The sequence below is a fragment of the Oryx dammah genome, unplaced genomic scaffold (assembly GCF_014754425.2).
Source record: "Oryx dammah isolate SB20612 unplaced genomic scaffold, SCBI_Odam_1.1 HiC_scaffold_21, whole genome shotgun sequence".
In the NCBI taxonomy this organism is placed as follows: domain Eukaryota; kingdom Metazoa; phylum Chordata; class Mammalia; order Artiodactyla; family Bovidae; genus Oryx; species Oryx dammah.
Window position 1 is genome coordinate 35,884,825 of NW_024070205.1, and position 18,741 is coordinate 35,903,565.

The following is an 18,741-nucleotide window of genomic DNA, read 5'->3' on the forward strand; positions in this document are numbered from 1 at the left end:
TCAGAGGCATTTAGACCTGCAAGAATTAAACAATTCATTCAAAGTCAGAATATTAAGGAAATGAAGTCACCCCTAATCCCATCATCCAGGGATGAGCACTATTAACGTTTGGTGTATTCCTTTCTAATCTTTTCTCTCATTAGCCTCTGTGAGTAAATGTGGATGTGCACATAACTGGAATCACACTGCATCTATGTTTTTTTCCCACTGAGCTTTACATTAAATTTTTATATCATGATAATTTTTTAGTGGTTGCATAATATTTCTTATTATGGATGGACCATGATTTAACATTTCCCTTCTACTACTGGGTGATTAAACTGACAAATTACTATGTTTCTTTCCCAGAAAAAGTCTCTTCCTCCTTCTCTATTCCACCTATGAACCAAAACTTGTTAACAATGGCTATATCATCAAATAGTATGAGAAATAATTTTATCAAGGAAAAAGAAAACAGTGGCTTAAAGAATAAACATATTAAACTAAAACTCACTGGCATAAGCTGAAGTTATCTTTGGAAGTTTTGTGAATCACCACCCTCTTTGTTTGGTCTTCCCTCACTGGAACGTAAGTGCTGCTGAAAATAGGGGCTTCATCTAGTTTGTATCTTTAGCCACCAAAGCAGTACCTAGAGCATAGACAGTGTTCACTGTATTAAGCACCAGCTGTCATCATGTGTCAGGCACTTTCCTAAGCATTTTGCACACCCTCTGAGGAGGACATCATTTTTCCCACAAAGAGGCTAACAGATAACTTATCCTAGGTCTCACAGTGAAAGAGTGGTAGAACTGAGATTAGAACACAGTTGAGCTATTTACCACAAACTCATAACGAATAAATCGATTAATTATACCAGTGGCACTTCCAAGTGACAGCATTAAAATCTGAATATGCTGGTTTTCTTCTACTAATTAAATTTAACTACTGCTTTTCTACCTTTATTACAAATATGTAAGTGTATCAACTATATCAAGAATTAAAAAGATTCTGGTAATGCTAATCACCATCAAAATTTGGAATTTAAAAATACGGTCAAATACATACAAATAAACTTCTGAAATAACCTGTCTGGATTTAGGATACTTACTATACTTCTATTTTTCCCTTGATTCAGAACTCTTTGGTGCCAATCTAAACATCTTGATTTCTTTTAATTAAGGAAACATTTTATGATGTTACATTGAAATTATTACATTTTCTAGAAGATGTTGCACTCTCTTTCCTCATTTCAGGTTATTTTAAGAAGGACACATTTCTACAGTGAGTTAAAAAAATATCTCAACCTGAACCAGCTTCCTTTCTCCACTAACTACACCCCAGTCCCCAACACCACCCCCACAAATCCCTCAAACAACATATCCCCCATGTTCTTCCATCAGTAAAATGGGCCACTGAAAAGGCATCAGATTAGCTTTATATATAAACAGATTTGTCAATTTTGCTTTTTGACTTTTTCTCCTTATTTTAAAAATATGGTGGACACTCTTGGAAACCATAGTGGTCAGCATCTCTTCAAGACAAAGGCAGACAGTAAAGAGACCAACCCATTAAGATCACAGTCTACTTTACAGCCTGAAAAGCCAGAGATGCAAAGCTACTCATTCTTACTGGAAAGTATGTAACTTAGAGCCAAAAGCACATTTAAAAATAACACAGGTAGCCACACACAGCCCTGAAAAGAGACATTTCTGAATCTTTGTGTTAATCATCTAGCCCCTGGCCAAACTGCTATGCATCCAAAGTTCTCTTAGTCCCCTTGGTAAGTGTAACAAAAGAGAGACAGGGAGAAACATTGTAGCCATGTTATCTCCACTGAACTAACATTTATTCTGAGTTTCACAAACTAATCCTAGAATAGCAAACAAAGACCCAGTTTAAAAAAAAGCAGGCTTCCTATGTCATTATAAAATGGATGGTTCCATTGGCTACTCAGACTAACACAATAGCAAGCAAAACCCTTTGACCTTGGAAAAGCATAGTAAAGGTATGGTTTACCAATTTCCTCAAAACCAAAAATAAATCTCTCACAAGTAAACTATTACAAGAGTAAACAAAACCTTGTCTTGTTCTATCATTTGTTTAAAAGCAAGCACAGTGGCGGTGGGAGAGGGATTAAGAAACACAGCCAGACAAGTCCATAAAACCTACAGTGTAAGATAAAACTACCCTGCAGGAGCAGCCAATGCAGTCTGACCCAACAGCTGTACACAGTTGCACTAATTAAAATGAAGAGCTAGTCTGCATAACACACAGGCCTTTCACTGGACCTTCCAGATAAGTTGGCTGGGGTTCACCATGACACTCCCTCTCAGCAGACCTACAAGCTAAAAAATAAATTGGCACATGGCTCAGGGCACTTGTATGTGAAAATACATACATATTCTAGCATTCAGGAATCATCACAACCACGTAGACTGGAACGTATCCTATAGGCTATAAAAACCCACACACACACAAAGGAAGTGGTACAGCTACATTACGTCAGCTCTCGCCTCAATTCATAAATGCAAAAACCACAAAACAAGACAAAAACCTAAACAGCCTTTTGCTGGAAACCTTCTAAGAGTGAATGGATGTAGGTTAAGTCTTTAAATATGTTACTGAACAGGACTCGTTGATGCATCGCTTTCAACAGCCACAGGGAAGGCAGAAATGTAATTGTAGTCCATTCTCTCATGCAACCAGATCAAATAACATTTCAAGCACAGCCTGCCAAGCACCAGGGCCTGCCAGAATACAATAAGCACTCAAGTGCTCTGGACTGAAAACCACCTTTCACTGGTCCCAGAGATCTTTATAAAATAGTTTAAACACTACTAAATTACAGAGTTGGAAAAAAACAAACACAAGGCTTCTAACTGCAGCTCCCATACTATTGCGAAGTTGCTGTTAAGCCTCTAAAATGTCTGCCCTGTGTTATTTAACTAGGCAATGTACATTTTCAGAAAGGCAATTGCCTCTCAGAGCCCAAATCTAACATGCACATAAAAATGGAGAGTTTGGGTTGTGCATCTGGAAATAATTGCCCACAGATCAACGGGCTTACATGGGATATTGTTCCCGTCTGTATGGTTTCAAATCGTCTACTTTAAATTTGGAGCTCCTAGGAAGGAAAAAGAAAAAGAAAATCAGAAAGGCCAGAATTGTGGGCACACAATTTTAAGGACTCTGTCAACTCTGTTCTCAACATGCACTCAGTGGCTCGAACTTAAAACACAGACACACATATCAAAGGGGAAAACTAATCTACTGACCTCAGTGCTCATTCACATACCATTTTTTTTAATTTCCATATGACTGAGAGGAGGCTTTCGGCCAAACAACACCCCAAAGAGAGCTTAGGCACCTGTGGGCCAGAAAGGTGAAAGGCCGAGAGAGTACACCCAAGGGACCAACTGCAAGTTTCTTTCTCAGCAAACAGAAAGTGGCCAAGCAGGTCTCCCCACAGTTTCAACCACAGAGCAAGATCTGAGCAAACAGGGGAGGGGTCGGGAAGTCATCATCTCAAACCCAGGGAGGAAAAAAAAATAAGTTTAAACTCAGACCAATCTTCAAAACCATCTTTGTGTTTTAGCTAACCTGGTAAAACAAGGGTACTGTGGATCCAGGAAACAAACTATTTTTGTCACCTAAGCAGTCCTAAATTACTTTATAACCAAGTCCATCCAATTCACTTTATTTTTAAACCTAAATTGGCTCCACTGTAAGCAGTAAAGTTCCTAATCAAACAGCGGCTTTTGGATAACACACTGCTCATATTCAGTTTTCCTTTTAAAGAACACACACACACACACACACACACACACTCCTTTAAAAAAACAAAAGTATTTCTCTGCCCTAAACAAGTTTAATTGGTTTATTTAATTGGGATTTCTAGAGTTCTGACAATTTAAAAAACAAAACAAACTAGTGAGCCCAACAGAACTGCCATGGGACACAACCAATACCTATTCCTGATTCCTGGAAAGCCACCGCCATTCCCGGTAATCCCGGAGCTGTTCCCCTTTCTGGGGTCATCACACACTGGAGTATTCCACAGACTAGCGTCCACCCACCTCGAGAGCCCCTGTGCCCGCAGCTGTCCAACTTCCTGGCCCAAGACCTGCGTTCCCCTCGCAGCCAGAGGGGCCGGCCACTTCCCTGCGGCGGATCGCAGCCGGAGCTGAACTCTCAGGCCTCTTCTCCTCTCCTCCTCGTCCTCCGGTGCAGAGCGCCCTCGCAAACTCAGGCCGGCGGGCACCGGCGGGACAGGCTGGAGCTCAGGGCGTGAAATGCACTTGCTAAACAAAAGGAGGCCAGGGCAGCCGCAGGGCAGCCGGGCGCGGGCTCAGGTCCCCGCGGCGCGGCGGCTCCGGGAGGCGGTGGCCGCACCGGGCCCCGCCCGCGGCTGGAGGAAGCGGCCGCCGCGGCTCACGCTCCTTCAGCCCGGGCGGCCGGGCCGACACTGCCACATGCCTGTGACCCAGACGCTGGGAGAGAAAGAGCAGCCTCCCGCGGCGGCGGCGGCGGCGGCGGCGGCGGCGGCGGCCGGCAAAACCCGGGCTGGAACCCGGCCCGCTCCGCGCGAGCTCCTGGCCGCTGCCACCGCGGGCGCGCGCACACACAAAGCGGGGGCAATTGTATCTCCGGACCAACTCGGCCAGCCTCCCCTCCCTCCAGACCCCCCTCCCCTCCCAACACCCGGAACTGGGAGACTGTGTGATTGATGGCAGCTCTTAATAGCGTGGTCAGCTAGAAAATGCATCTGCAAGCAAGATATTAAAGAGGCAGCGCATCCCCGTGAGTGATCAGCAGTTCACACATCCTAGAGCTGCCTCTGCTTCTGCCAGGAATATTAATGCCAACCACCTCTGACGTCTAACAAATGCAGATGAAATAACCAGCAATCACAGACACGGTGAACATTTGTTTCAAAGAAGCACGAGAGCAAGAATCATCCTTTGATGTCAAACAACGTTTCTGACCCCAATTTTCCTTACAGGTTAAGAATTGTCTGTAAGTTATTTGTTTAAAAGTCTTCTCTCCAATCTTCTTTCCAAAAGAAAATAAAGATCCATCTGCTAGACAAGGCAGAGTTTAAATTGGACTTGATTGAAATCCATCTAATAAAGAAGCAAAATAAATACACATTCCTTGCCATGTGGCCTTAAATAAACATACAATCCACCAGCTACCAGATTCCAGACCCCTTATTAATTGCATTGTTATGGGCATCTAAATAGAACTACCAAAAGTAAATTTCAAATGGTTTCTTCTTCACCCGCAATCTGGTAAATATCAACTTGCTCAAATTTACCCAAGTTTACACTATGTTCAAAACATGTATTCCCTAGTAATAACAGCCACAATCATTTTGTCCTACTGAATAAGATACTCTACAGCAAAATTTTTAAAAATACATACCTATGGAATATAAATTCAAATTATTAAATTCACTGTGTCAACTCAAATCTGAAAGCTACAGGCTCAAAATTTAACTGATCACTTTTGGTGTCTATTACACCTTTCACTTTCCAGGCAAGTTTCATGTAACTCTCAAACAGCTTTATACATGTTATTGGATCTTCCAAAGTCCAGTTGCTGAATTACTAGGTACCCTTTCCAATTGGCACACGTTAGATTAAATGATTTGCTCAAAGCTTCTCAACAAGGCTGTAGCGTTAGGGGTGGAGGAGAAGCAGAGAAAAGAACCTAGATCCTGCCCTCAATGGCACAGATAACCAAACTGACTTGCACATTTGCTATTAAACATCATTCTGATTTCTTTTAAAGAAAACTCAGGTTGTTCTATGGAGACAGAAATCTCTCTCCAAAACTACTAACAGAGCATGTGTCCTGAGAGCAAGAGCTAAGGAGGCATAATGCCTTTGCCACCTGAAATGCTGTTGTGATGAGGACAAATCAGAGACGATCCTCACACAAGGGCATATCAGCTCCCCTTAACACCATCCTCGCTAAGATCGCCTGAGGGGACCTGCAGCTTCCACCTCATAACCAAGCGGCTCTGAGATCACTCCATCCATGTCAGAAATGAAATCAAACCTAAAGCCTAGCGACAAAAGCCACTCCTGTACTGGGACACACTTACATTTTCCCACCAGCTCTGTCTAGATAGAAGGTAGGACCAGAAGAGATAGGTGTTTTCTTTGTTTTGTTTCTGGTCTGCAGCACAATAAAAAGTGCTGGTTTATCCCAAGTTGGAAAGGGCTAGTGAGAACAACCGAACTGCTCTAAATTCATACTGTTCCTAGTCTCACAAAAATTCTAAATGTTTTGACAGCATCTTATGACAGCACTTCTGTTCTGTCCCAGGCTTGCACCCTCTGCTAATCCATCTATACCCAGCCCCCCACTTTCTAATTACACCAGTCTTTCAATTTCCCCAAGGTGTTAGGATTTCTACCAAAGTCATCACTACCTTTCCCCACTAGAAAAGAAATATCCCCTGCCATCCCCAATCCCCCAAGCGCCACCCTATACACACACACACACACACACACACACACACACACACACACACACACAGTTTAAAAAGCCTACTCCTTCAGAGTTCAGGTCAAGTATCAAATGTCAAATGTCAGAGAAGCTTCCTCTGAGGCCTCATTCTAGGTGAAGTTCCTTTGTTATAATAAGCTCTCAGGGAACTGAGTTTATTCCTTGAGAGCATTTATCTCAGTTTGTAACTCACTGGTGTGACTTTCTGATTAATGTTCCATCAGAGAAAGTTCTGTATGTTTGCTCATCATCAAATACCTGGTATCAAGCACACACATCTTTGAAATGAGTAACTGAATTGAGGGCAACAACCCTGTTCTACTCATTTGCATATTCTCTGCACAGTTGTTGGCACAAAAAAGGCCTCTCTCAAATGGCATCTATGCAAATCAAAAAATTAAAAGTATAATAAAGATTTTTATCTCCAGTTTATAGAGATGTAAATAACTGTGCCTAGGATAACTCACAAAAACACTAAGACCCAACCTATCTGCAAGCCATACTTTTTATCTTGAGTCAGTGAAGTACAGATGTCATCATTAATATATTCAAGACAAGTTCTTCCTACTTATGGGGCATTTAAGCAAGGGGCAAACCACAAGGGTAAGCTGGATAGACTACCAAATCCTGTACACACACAGAGAACAACATAAACAGAATATAACATTTTGAAAGTACATGATACACTAGTTTGTCTTTAAGTTTCTCTGAATGCAAAAGTACCACCAAATTCTGCTCTAAGTGGGGGAAGGGGTATGATCCTGACCCCTCAGTTTACACCTAGCTTTTTCTTTATTTTCAGTTATCTCCTCTCTAAAATAACTCTACTTCCCTGATATGGAAGACTTTGTAAAAAATTTTTTTGCCCTGAGGACTTCTAGTCATTGGTGACAGACATTCCAAAACTGCCCTCCCCAACTCCTCAAAGTGAAGAATTCATTTTAAACATCATTAATGTGATGTTTAATCCCTGTAAATTAAGGGATCTGTAGATAAGAAAGGGAAGTTCTTACAAGTTTCTCAGATGTTCTGCACACCAGCACAAGAAAAAGCCAAAGTGTGAGATGAATGAAAAAATATTGGGTATCCCCCCATCATCACCCCCAAATTAAGCTTCATTGTTATTTTCAGCATTTCACAAGGCACTGCTTGGTTCCCACAGGAGTTCACCCCAGCCTTGTCTATGTCTCAAGTCTTCCTTTGGTTCTAAGTTCCATCCATGTAAATTCCAGCTCCGGGTTTTAGAACACTCTTCATTTATCAAAACAACCCTGTCAAGTTGAGTACTATTAACAGATAATGAGAGGAGACAACAGATGTGGTTAGAAGCAAAGCACTCCGTATTCTACAGGCCTCAGCATGCAGCAAAGTGAGCTGACATCTGACTTTACCCTAACATTTATAATTAAATACAAAGTCTAGTTAAACTAACATTAAAGCTATGACCGGGAACAGTACGCAAGGGAAATGTCAAGTATAACCTTAGCAGGTAATAGTTGAAGAGGGCTCAGGTTATTCCAGAACCTTAACCTTGAACAACTACCATGCCTTCCTCTCTCTGCCACCCAGCTTCTGTCATAGACAGAAGACCTGTGGCCACATGGTCGAAAGACAGCAGCTTTGGACCACTCCTTAAAACCACCAAAGGGGAAGGAGATGACATTTTTACATGAAAGTTTAAAAATAACATTCATCTAGCAAGAATCAGTGAGGTCTGTCTCCAGTGGAGCCAATCAACATCCACTCTTATACCATTCTTTTTTTTTTTTAACTTTTCTTTTTTATTTTTATTTTTTTTTAACTTTTCTTAGGTTTTTATTTTTTATTTTTTTTAATATAAATTTATTTTAATTGGAGGTTAATTACTTTACAATATTGTATTGGTTTTGCCATACATCAACATGAATCTGCCACAGGTATACACGTTCCCCATCCTGAACCCCCCTCCCTCCTCCCTCCCTGTACCATCCCTCTGGGTCATCCCAGTGCACCAGCCCCAAGCATCCAGTATCATGCATCGAACCTGGACTGGCAATTCGTTTGTATTCTTTTATAAAATCATTCAGATCAAGTAATTTGGCTCACCTAAGAGTCAAAGTGTCAAAAGATCACCAAAATCAATCAAGCAAACAAGGACCAAGTCAAGGGCTGTCTTGGTATCGTTAGCAATGTTTGCATACTCCCCTAGGATGCAGACGATTTGTTTTGCATGACTATGGAGACTATGGATATACGATGTTAAGCGAACATCTACTTTCCCTCTTTCAATTCACAAAACGGCGCCACACAACAAAACTTTTCAAAACACTTTTCAAAAGAAAAATACCAATATATAGTTCTTTTTGAAGCCCTTTTGGATGTATTGATTATTATATGTTCCTACAGAAAACCCAAGCAATCCCATCCAATAAGCTGAAGTCTCTCTCTCCGGACTCTTCTAGAACATCTGCACACAAACTTCCACAAATATTTAAGAACTTATATATTCATTCGTCTAGGGGCTCACTCTATTGATTTCTATTTCACAATAATAAAATTCTACTATTCTTCCTATATGACATCTTGCTTCCCTCAGATTGCAGCAGAACATTAACACAAAATTCTATTATGTGGGAAGTACCGTAATTAACAAGTCCTTAATTACTGCAACAAACTTTGTGCTGTCACTTTGGTATAGCCTTTCTATACTAAAATCTCTAGCTCAATGAATGTACACTCTTCAGTCAAAAAGATTGGGCCAAACTGCTCTCAAAAAAAAGTAGACCAATTTACAGCACTCTTCCCAAGAGCAGGCCCTGTTCCCGTGTGTGACATGGTGGTTTCCCTGAGCTTTGCACTACACACTCTCCTGGATCTCCTAAGACCTAACTGCCCTCTGTTTCTTGCCATGACTGCTTCTGACTACAGGCAGTCAGTGTCCAGTCTCTTCTTATCACACCCTGGTATCTCTCATGGGTGAGAAGATTTACTCTCAAGATACCTCTATGGCAATGTTTCATTCTTCTAGCCCTGAGTTTGCTCCTCAGCCACAGATTCAGTTTGTTAATTCTCTCTGGACTCAACCAGAAGGCATTCCACAGACACTCTCAAATCATCCTCAACAAAATAAAAATATTCTTCCCCAACACGTCATGGCCTCCCCAAACTAGTCTCATGAACTCCTGTTACTCTGGTATAAGAATTAATAGTATGCCCTTTCTTTTTAAAGGAAATCATGACATACCATAAAATGTATGTGATATCAGAGTTAGCACATGAAACATAATATACTTCTCAGTTTTTAGTAATACTGAATAACATATTATTTAATAATAGCTAACTACCATCTAATACATACTTTGCAAGTCTTAACAGTAAATCAAGGTTTACTAACACGATTTTTAAAAATACCTTTGTACCTAATTACCTATGTGTGCAAGTTCAGTTGCTGAGTCGTGCCCTACTCTTTGTGACCCCTTGGACTGTACCTCACTAGGCTCCTCTGTCCTTGGAATTTTCCAAGCAAAAATACTGGAGTGAGTTGCCATTTCCTTTTCCAGGGGATCTTCCCAACCCAAGTACTGAACCCACATCTCTTGAGTTTCCTGCACTGGCAGGTGGATTCCTTAACCACTACTGCACCTGGGAAGCCTGCCTAATTACCTATCCCATTCATTAATCACATCACTTTCCATTCCGCCAACATTTAATGACTAAATCACACAGTTGCTCTGTAGGTAAGGGTGCAGAAGAACAGAAACATGAAGACAAACCAACTAGGATAGCGATGATCATTGTACATACTCACACAGAGAACCATTCACATATGTGATGCAATAATTAGGCAAATATTCCAAATTATTGGGGGAAAGTGAATTCTTATGTCTCTAATGCCAGAATCTTAATAGCTACTCTTTTACATTTCAGAATAAATCTGAGTTAATTTCAACCTGGATACTGTTGGAAACAATATACTCTTTTAAAATAACTGGAAATAAATTAGATCCTACAAATCAGGGAGGCTAACCTTGGGTAAAACTATGAACATCACATACTCCAAATTAAATGCATAGGTACAAGATTAAGACTGGACATTAAACTACAAGCTTACTTTTGTTTTACACTTCCCAGTACAGACTCAAGTATATGTTTGAGTGATAAATTGCTAATAAATATTTAAGGTGCTATTTCATAGAGAACAAAATCATCAACATTATTAAAATACATTCCTAGAAAGAAAGGAGGAAAAAAACAAACAGCATGCAGCACACCAAATCCTGCTTTTCTAAGAACAGTGAGCAGAAATGAAGCGCCGGTTCCAGTGTGCACTCACTGCAAACTCTTCTGACACAGGAAGCTGATCAAAGGCCAGATCTGGAGGTTTTAGTTTTTGCAAGTGTGTGGCACTCTCATGGATGTGGGATATGAAACATATCTTGAGAGAAGACAGACCTGTACGACAGCATCTGCTTTAAATATTTTTAAGGACATCTTCATCTCTATTTTTAAAACTTTACTAGAGATCTCAGATTGTACAGATGAAATTATAATGTTCCATCAGAGTGATACTTTGAGAGGACAAAAATACAGTTAAGAAGAGAGATTTCTCATTTGGAAAAGTTTTATGAATAAGAAACAAGAGTTTTGTAGAAGAAACAGCTCAGAATCTCAGGACCTTGACAGGATGTTTAGAATAGGGCCTGACAATATGTGATAAAAATCAGTGTGGAGATCCAGCCAAGTTTATAGGAAGTAATCTTAAAACAACTAAAATCCCCAGCTGGAATCACCATATCAAGAATTTAAAATATTAAACAGACAATGCTTACAAATCCAAAACACTGTTTCGCCCTTTTCCTAAAAAAAATTTTTTTTCTGTTTTTTCTTGTACTATTGCCTCCAGTAAACTGAAGTTATTTAAGAGAAAATATAAATCACCAACAGTTATTTAAGGGAAAATATGAATGCAAATGTTTCAAAACATTAAATAAGTACCATTTGCCAGATTCAACATCACAAGTGGCATTAAAGATCCAGTACTTTTCTGCTTAAAAACCAATCACTTCTCTCTAAAAAAGGTCAGAAGACTCTAGTTCAAAATATCTACTCAAACATCTAATACATCAATTAAAACAAAAATAAAAAGCCAGAGTCTAAGCATGTCTGCTCTTAACAATACAGGATGGTTTCTTTTCTTTTCTTTGGAGGGAGACATTCATTTGAACATCCATTCAAGTTTAATTTTAACTGACTAGATAAAGCAAATATTTGGGCTGCAGGAAATACAACTTAGGACAAAGGAAGGCACGGGCTAACTTTCTAACATTTACTTCATGTGATTCATTCTAACAATAGAACCTAAACAGTGAACATTCCCTCTAATCTTCAGAGCAAGTTAACTCTACAGCAAAAACTATGCATGCCCCATCACCAGACTCTATGTTTAAACGATTATAATGTAAAGCATGTTCATTCTCACAAGCAAAAGGAAATGACTGCCAAATGCTTCCTTTACAAACTCCCCAGAATAGGGTAGGTCCCTTTAATGTGAGATTTTCCTGACACTCCAATTACAGCAGACCTTGAACAAACAGAGATGCATTAAAAGCTGACTTGGTTCTATTATCTTTTATTGAAGGCCTAGCAAAGATAGCACTGTCCAGTGCTATCTACATTTTTTTGGTGCATTAATCATTTATACACGAGAAAAATTCAATAGTTGTTTTTTTTTAAATGATAATAACCACAGGATGTAACCTCAGCAGTATTGGTCTTTTTCTTAGGAAGGTCAGAAAAGCTTTAAAAACAGGAAGTCTCTGCTATAAGGTTGAGAAATGTTTGTTTTAACAGTCTAAGGCTTTATGGTTGCAGTTTGCAGTCAGGTGTTATGGAGAACTAGAGTTTATTCTTTTCAGCCAAAGATTAACATCCCTGGGGAAAAAGCCAAAAAGGTGCCCAAACAACCAGAAAAGCACATTATCCTAAAATAAGACTTGCTATAGAATCTGAATTATAAATCTTCTTAGCTATCTCTCTTTCAAGAGTACATAGGAACTAATTTAGTAGGTGTAGGATGAGAAACTTTATCTTTTGTGATCATTTATAAAGGCAAGAGGAAAGCCATAGTAACCAACACTAAGACAACCACCTAGCAACAATTAGCAACTGGGTTAAGAACTGACACTTGCCATTTAATATGTGTTTTCTCTTGATTACCTCATTTTTATCATATTAATTATTATAATCAAATATAAGAATCACAATCTTTCTTAAATGAAAATTCTTGCTAAAAAACCATATCAGTGCAGATTAACTAAAAAACTTTTTATCTTCAACAAAATGGTTGGGTTTTGCTTTTAAAGCCATTACAGCTTTTTTTAAAATTCCTAACATATCCAACATCAAAGATATTTTATTTATCAGTCATTATTTAGCAATTTAAAAAATGGCTTTATCAACACAATAAACTGTGTGGGAAAAAAAAACTGTTTTATCATTTGTGAATTCTATTTCATATGTAATTACAGGATTTTTATCTTTATTGGAGTATCAGTTCAGTTCTGTTCAATCGCCCAGTCATGTGTGACTCTTTGTGACCCCATGGACTCCAGCATGCCAGGCCTCCCTGTCCATCATCAACTCCTGGAGTTTACTCAAACTCATGTCCATTGAGTCGGTGATGCCATCCAACCATCTCATCATCCTCTGTTGTCCCCTTCTCCTCCTGCCTTCAAGCTTTCCCAGCATCAGGGTCTTTACAAATGAGTCAGCTCTTCGAATCAGGTGGCCAAAGTATTGGAGCTTCAGCCTCAACATCAGTCCTTCCAATGAATATTCAGGTCTGATTTCCTTTAGGATGGACTGGTTGGATCTCCTTGCAGTCCAAGGGACTCTCAAGAGTCTTCTCCAGCACCACAGTTCAAAAGCATCAATTCTTCAGCGCTCAGCTTTCTGTATAGTCCAACTCTCACATCCATACATGACTACTGCAGAAACCATAGCCTTGACTAGACAGACCTTTGTTGGCAAAGTAATGTCTCTGCTTTTTAATATGCTGTCTAGGTTGGTCATAACTTTTCTTCCAAAGAGCAAGTACCTTTTTATTGGAGTATGGTTGGTTCAAAATGTTTTAGTTCCTACTGTACAGCAAAGTGAATCAGATTTACATATATCCATTCTTATTTATCTTTGGCTGTGCTGGGTCTTCACTGAGGCATGAGGACTTTCTCTAGTTGCAGTAAGCAGGGGCTACTCTCTAAGTCATGGTGCACAGGCTTCTCATTGTGGTGTCTTCTCTTGTTGCAGGCTCTAGGTGCTCCAGCTTCAGCAGTTTTGATTCCCGGGCTCTAAAGCACTGTGTGCTTTACTTGTAGTGCACAGGCTTAGTTGCTTCTCGGCATATGAAATCATCCCAGACAAGGGATCAAACCTGTGTCCCCTGCATCACAAGGTGGATTCTTAACCACTGGACCACCAGGGAAGCCCCTATCAACTCTTCTTAAAATTCTTTTCCCACATAGGTCTGTGCTGTGCTTAGTCACTCAGTCGTGTCCAACTCTTCACGATCCCACGGACTACAGCCCATCAGTTCATGGGATTCTCCAGGCAAGAATATTGGAGTGAGTTGCCATGCCATCCTCCAGGGGATCTTCCCAACCCAGATCTCCTGCATTGCAGGTGGATTCACCACCATGTGAGCCACAGGGAAGCCCCCATATAGGTAATTACACGGTATTGAGAAGGACTGTGCGATACAGGAGATCCTTATTAATTATCTATTTTATATATGAAAGTGAAAGTTGCTCAATCCTGTCTGACTCTTTGCAACCCCATGGACTGTAGTCTACCATACTCCTCCGTCCATGTGATTTTCCAGGCAAGGGTACTGGAGTGGGTTGCCATTTCCTTCTCCAGAGGATCTTCCAACCCAGGGATCAAACCCAGGTCTCCTGCATTGTAGGCAGACGCTTTACCATCTGAGCCACCAGGGAAGTCCTACAGCTGAGCTACCAGCTGAGCTAACAGGGAAGGAATGCCATTTTAGTTCCATATGTTAAAAGAAGGTAGTTTAATCTCCTATAGCTATATTATGGAAGTAAACATTAAAAGTGTGAAGGTAGCTGTAACTGTCAAGCGGATTAAACTACCCTCTTTTAACATATGGAACTAAAATGGCATTCTTCCCTGTTAGCTCAGCTGGTAAAGAATCCACCTGCAATGCAGGAGACTCTGGTTCAATTCCTTGGTTGGGAAGATCCACTGGAGAAGCAATAGGCTTCCCACTCGTATTCTTGGGCTTCCCTGGGGGCTCAGCTGGTAAAGAATCTGCCTGCAATATGGGAGGCCTGGGTTCAATTCCTGGGGGTTGGGAAGATCCCCTGGAGAAGAGAAAGGCTACCCACTCCAGTATTCTGGCCTGGAGAATTCCAGGGACTATACAGTCCATGGGGTCGCAAACAGTCAGACATGACTGAGTGATTTTCACTTTCAACCAACTAGGTGTCCTCCTTATCTTTCAAAAGGCACTCCTTTAATAACAACTTAAGCCTAGTTTTTAGTTTAGTGTACACTCTATACTGACCAGGCTTTTTTTCCCTGAATATTGGAAGACAATAAAGCAATGCTTTCAAAATTTTGAGGAAAAATAGTATCCAACCTAAAATTCTATGTCCAACCAAACTATGAATCAAGCATGAGTTAAAAATAAAGGCATTTCAGACATGCACAGCCTTGAAACATTTACTTCCTAGACATTGTTTCTCAGGAAGTTATTTCACAAATGAAAAGGAACTCCCCCCCCCAAAAAAAAATCTACAAAAACTAGCCTCTAAGATGATGTCCAGAGTGACACAAAAGGGAAGACACCTTCCAACAGCCATATGGCAGTTCTAGACATTAAATCAAGAGAAGGGGTTCCAGGAGGGATATCACCAAGAGTGATTTATAGGTTTCCCATAGTTTCCATTATATTGAAAGGAATTTTATATAGTATTGTTGGAAACTATGAGGCTGATTTCAAGATAGGAATCTACAAAATTAAGCAAAGAAACAAACCAAGGGGTGGGAGGTGGGGGAAAGAAATGAATTAATAACAGGAAAGAAGATGATGTTGTACAAGAAAGAAAATTAAATCATAATACAATATGTGCTTCAGCTATAATAATATATACATTGTCCTTGTAACAGAAATATTCTATACTGATTTAATTACAAACTGTATTTAACTGCATTAGGAAGATGGAGGAAGAGAAAGTAGGTGATATAAAAAGGATAAACTCTCATCTCTCATTGGGCAAGGTCAGCAAATAATACCTAAAATATAAAATAAAAACATAAGCATGTCCTTTCTCAACACTGAGTTAACAAAAGAAATGCTTTAAAAAGTTACAGTGGGCTCTCTGGGGAGTAAGACCCAAGGATGGAAGAGGAAAGTGTTAAAAAAAAAATGAATAAATCGTGTACCACATTTGATTCATTAAGTCCATGTATATATATTACCTAACTTGAAGGTAACAAAATGTTGCTGAAAGACAAACATTAACAAAAATGTTGCTAAAAACCTTAGTTATTTAAGAAATTCACTGTCACACACCATTAAAGTTTCAGGATATGCTTTGGTCACCTGGTGAACAGAGTTGCAAATTTCAGAGGGTGGTGGGAGGGAAAGAAATCCAGCCAAAGAAGCCAAAAGATAGATCCTAAACACAGGTAACAGGACTGAAATCTATTTTTCTTCATATATAAAGTTGTACTACATTTTTCCACCTGCTGGCAAGATTCTTGAAATTTAGGCAATCCATTTAAAAAACAAAAACTCAGTTTTTTGTGTTTTAAAGGAAAAACACAGAAACAATCCAAGAAATCAAAAAATGAATGATAAAACAACCAGATTCAATCATTATAATTTTAGTATACATAAAATGAGAAATATATCACTACCTATAGTAAAAGCTTTTAAAAGATAAATGCCATAAAAGCAAAAGTACAAACACATTATCTAGTTTCAAAGAATTTAACATAAATTCTCTAAACAATGTTTAAGCATTTTACCCATTTGTTTATTCAAAGATATGTTCCATAAACAGCTAAAAGTTTTTTTTTTTTTTAAGAGAATAAGACTGATAAAATAGAGAATGTTTTCAAATACTAGTTAGAGGCAAAACTGCAAGCTTATCATCATGTTAACAGTGGTGTTTTTCAGTATCTCCCAAACACCACACTTTCTCTTTTGTTGAGAACAGTGCTGAATTTTAATGCCACTGTTTTGTCAATAAGAAGTGTTCACATACACTTCACAAGTTCATTAATAATCCTCTAAGACGACCTAAATTAAACTTGGCAAGCAGTTTCTCATGAAACAAAATTTGCTTCTAGTTTGTGAAAACTAAATGTGCCAAGTAGCAAATTAAGATGTGGGAGCCCACTTTAAAGGTTATGCTCTGGAAGTATTCGGTGACTCAAACAGAGGTATCATTAGGCGGCAGCAAAACAAATACTACTGGGACACCTGTTTCATTTGCAATCTGTTATTTTTCAGATGAGTAATTTTATGATGACCACCAAGAGCTATTGGGACTTTAAAGGGAGACTGACATACACTCCCTATATTTCCATTAGAGAACTAGAAGAAAATCAGAAAGGACTCCACTTTCAGCATTAAAAGCAAGAGAAAGAGTCCAGTAATTCACAAAGAACCTGCCTTTGTGCCAACTACATTGTGTGTGCTTAGTGTCCATGGGAATGCTGACATGTGTACTGCAAGTGGTAACTGAAGAGTCAATTAAGTAGTGGAAAAGGGCTTGCAGCAAAAATTTAAAAATAATCCATTTACAGGAGAGCAGTACAAAAATAAAGCTGGTTAAGCTATAATCAAATCTGTATTTCCAGTTTCAATAGTAAACACAGTTGTTAAGAGTGGTTAACACATAAGACCGCTAAGGGCATCCAATTTCAAGTATGAAACATCTGTTTTACTAATACTACCCCTGCTATAGCCTCCATTTCTTTGCTCACAGAGAGTGTGAGAATAAGAACAAGAGCAGGTATGACACATGAAAGGAAAAGAAGTGAGCTTACCTTAGGGAGTACTGGCCTTTCACATAAATTCCTAAAATTATAAATTCTAAAGCTGTCAGATTTCTACAGCTTTAAAGATTTTCTTAAGAAATAAGGTCAGATGAAAATGCAGTGTCTCCCCCTGCTGCTTTTCAGTCCCCACCAGCTGAGGCAGTGGGCCTGTTTCCACACTCAAGAGTCGCAAAATTCGGAAAGTCAAGCCAGCTGGATGGGTAAAAGCAGAACAGCCTTGGAGTTCATGAGAAAAAAGCAATGGTGGAAGTCAATCACCTCTGACCTCCAACAAGGCACCAAGTCAGCTGAAATTTCTTCAGTTCTGGGGGCTAACACAGTTCTTTCATTTCACCAGCAGTGAGATGTAATTCTGGGTATTTTTCCAGGGGATCTTAGTGGTGAGTGAGGCTCTCTCCTCACCTGCTCCTCTAAGAGCAGGAGGCAACATTTCAGCCCCAGCTCTTGACCAAGCTGTCCAGACTTTGGGTACTTTAGTCTGATGGTGAAAGGTGCCAGCTCTGGAGTCAGATGGCCAACACTGTCCTTGCTCCACGATTCATTCACAGAGTGTTCTTGGGCAAGTATACGCTCACGTGTAAAATGTGACTATAATAGTACCTCCTACATACGGTTATCAGAACAATGAAATGAAATGATTCAAGCAAAGCCTTGAGCCGAATGGAGGGCCCACAAGAGATGCTCTAATGAACACTGAGTTTGTGAGCACAAACTCCACCACGGACTCATTGGTAAGAAACTGATGAAAACAATCAGCCTGGGCCCAAATCGCCCCATCAGTGATATTGTAGTTCGGTCATGAAGTGATGTCTGACTCTCTGCGACCCCATAGACTGAGACCACCAGCCTCCTCTGTCTATGTATTTCTCAGGCAAGAATATTGGAGCGGGTTGCCATTTCCTTCTCCAGGGGATCTTCCCAACCCAAAGACTGAACCAACGTCTCCTGCACTGGGAGGTTGTTGTTCAGTCACTAAGTCATGTCCAACTCTTCGCAACTCCATGAACTTCAACAAACCAGGCTTCCCTGTCCTTCACTATCTCCCAGAGTCTGCTCAAATTCATGTCTAAGGAGTCGGTGATGCCATCCAACCATCTCTCATCTCATCCTCTGTCATCCCCTTCTCCTCCTGCCCTCAGTCTTTCCCAGCATCATCGGTCTTTTCCAGTGAGTTAGCTC

At 39.9% G+C, this 18,741-nt stretch overlaps 1 protein-coding gene across 4 annotated transcripts in view; it reads right to left on the bottom strand.

Moving 5' to 3' along the window:
• Positions 1–18,741, bottom strand: part of RERE (arginine-glutamic acid dipeptide repeats) — a 416,989-nt gene that overhangs the window by 301,874 nt on the left and 96,374 nt on the right. The window contains exon 1 of one of the 4 annotated variants that reach the window (XM_040263342.1): positions 4,056–4,344. The exons of the other annotated variants lie outside the window; for them this stretch is intronic. The gene's annotated coding sequence lies outside the window, so the exon portion shown is untranslated. Of the gene's footprint in view, positions 1–4,055; positions 4,345–18,741 lie in introns of those variants that run through there. 4 annotated transcript variants of the gene reach the window in all.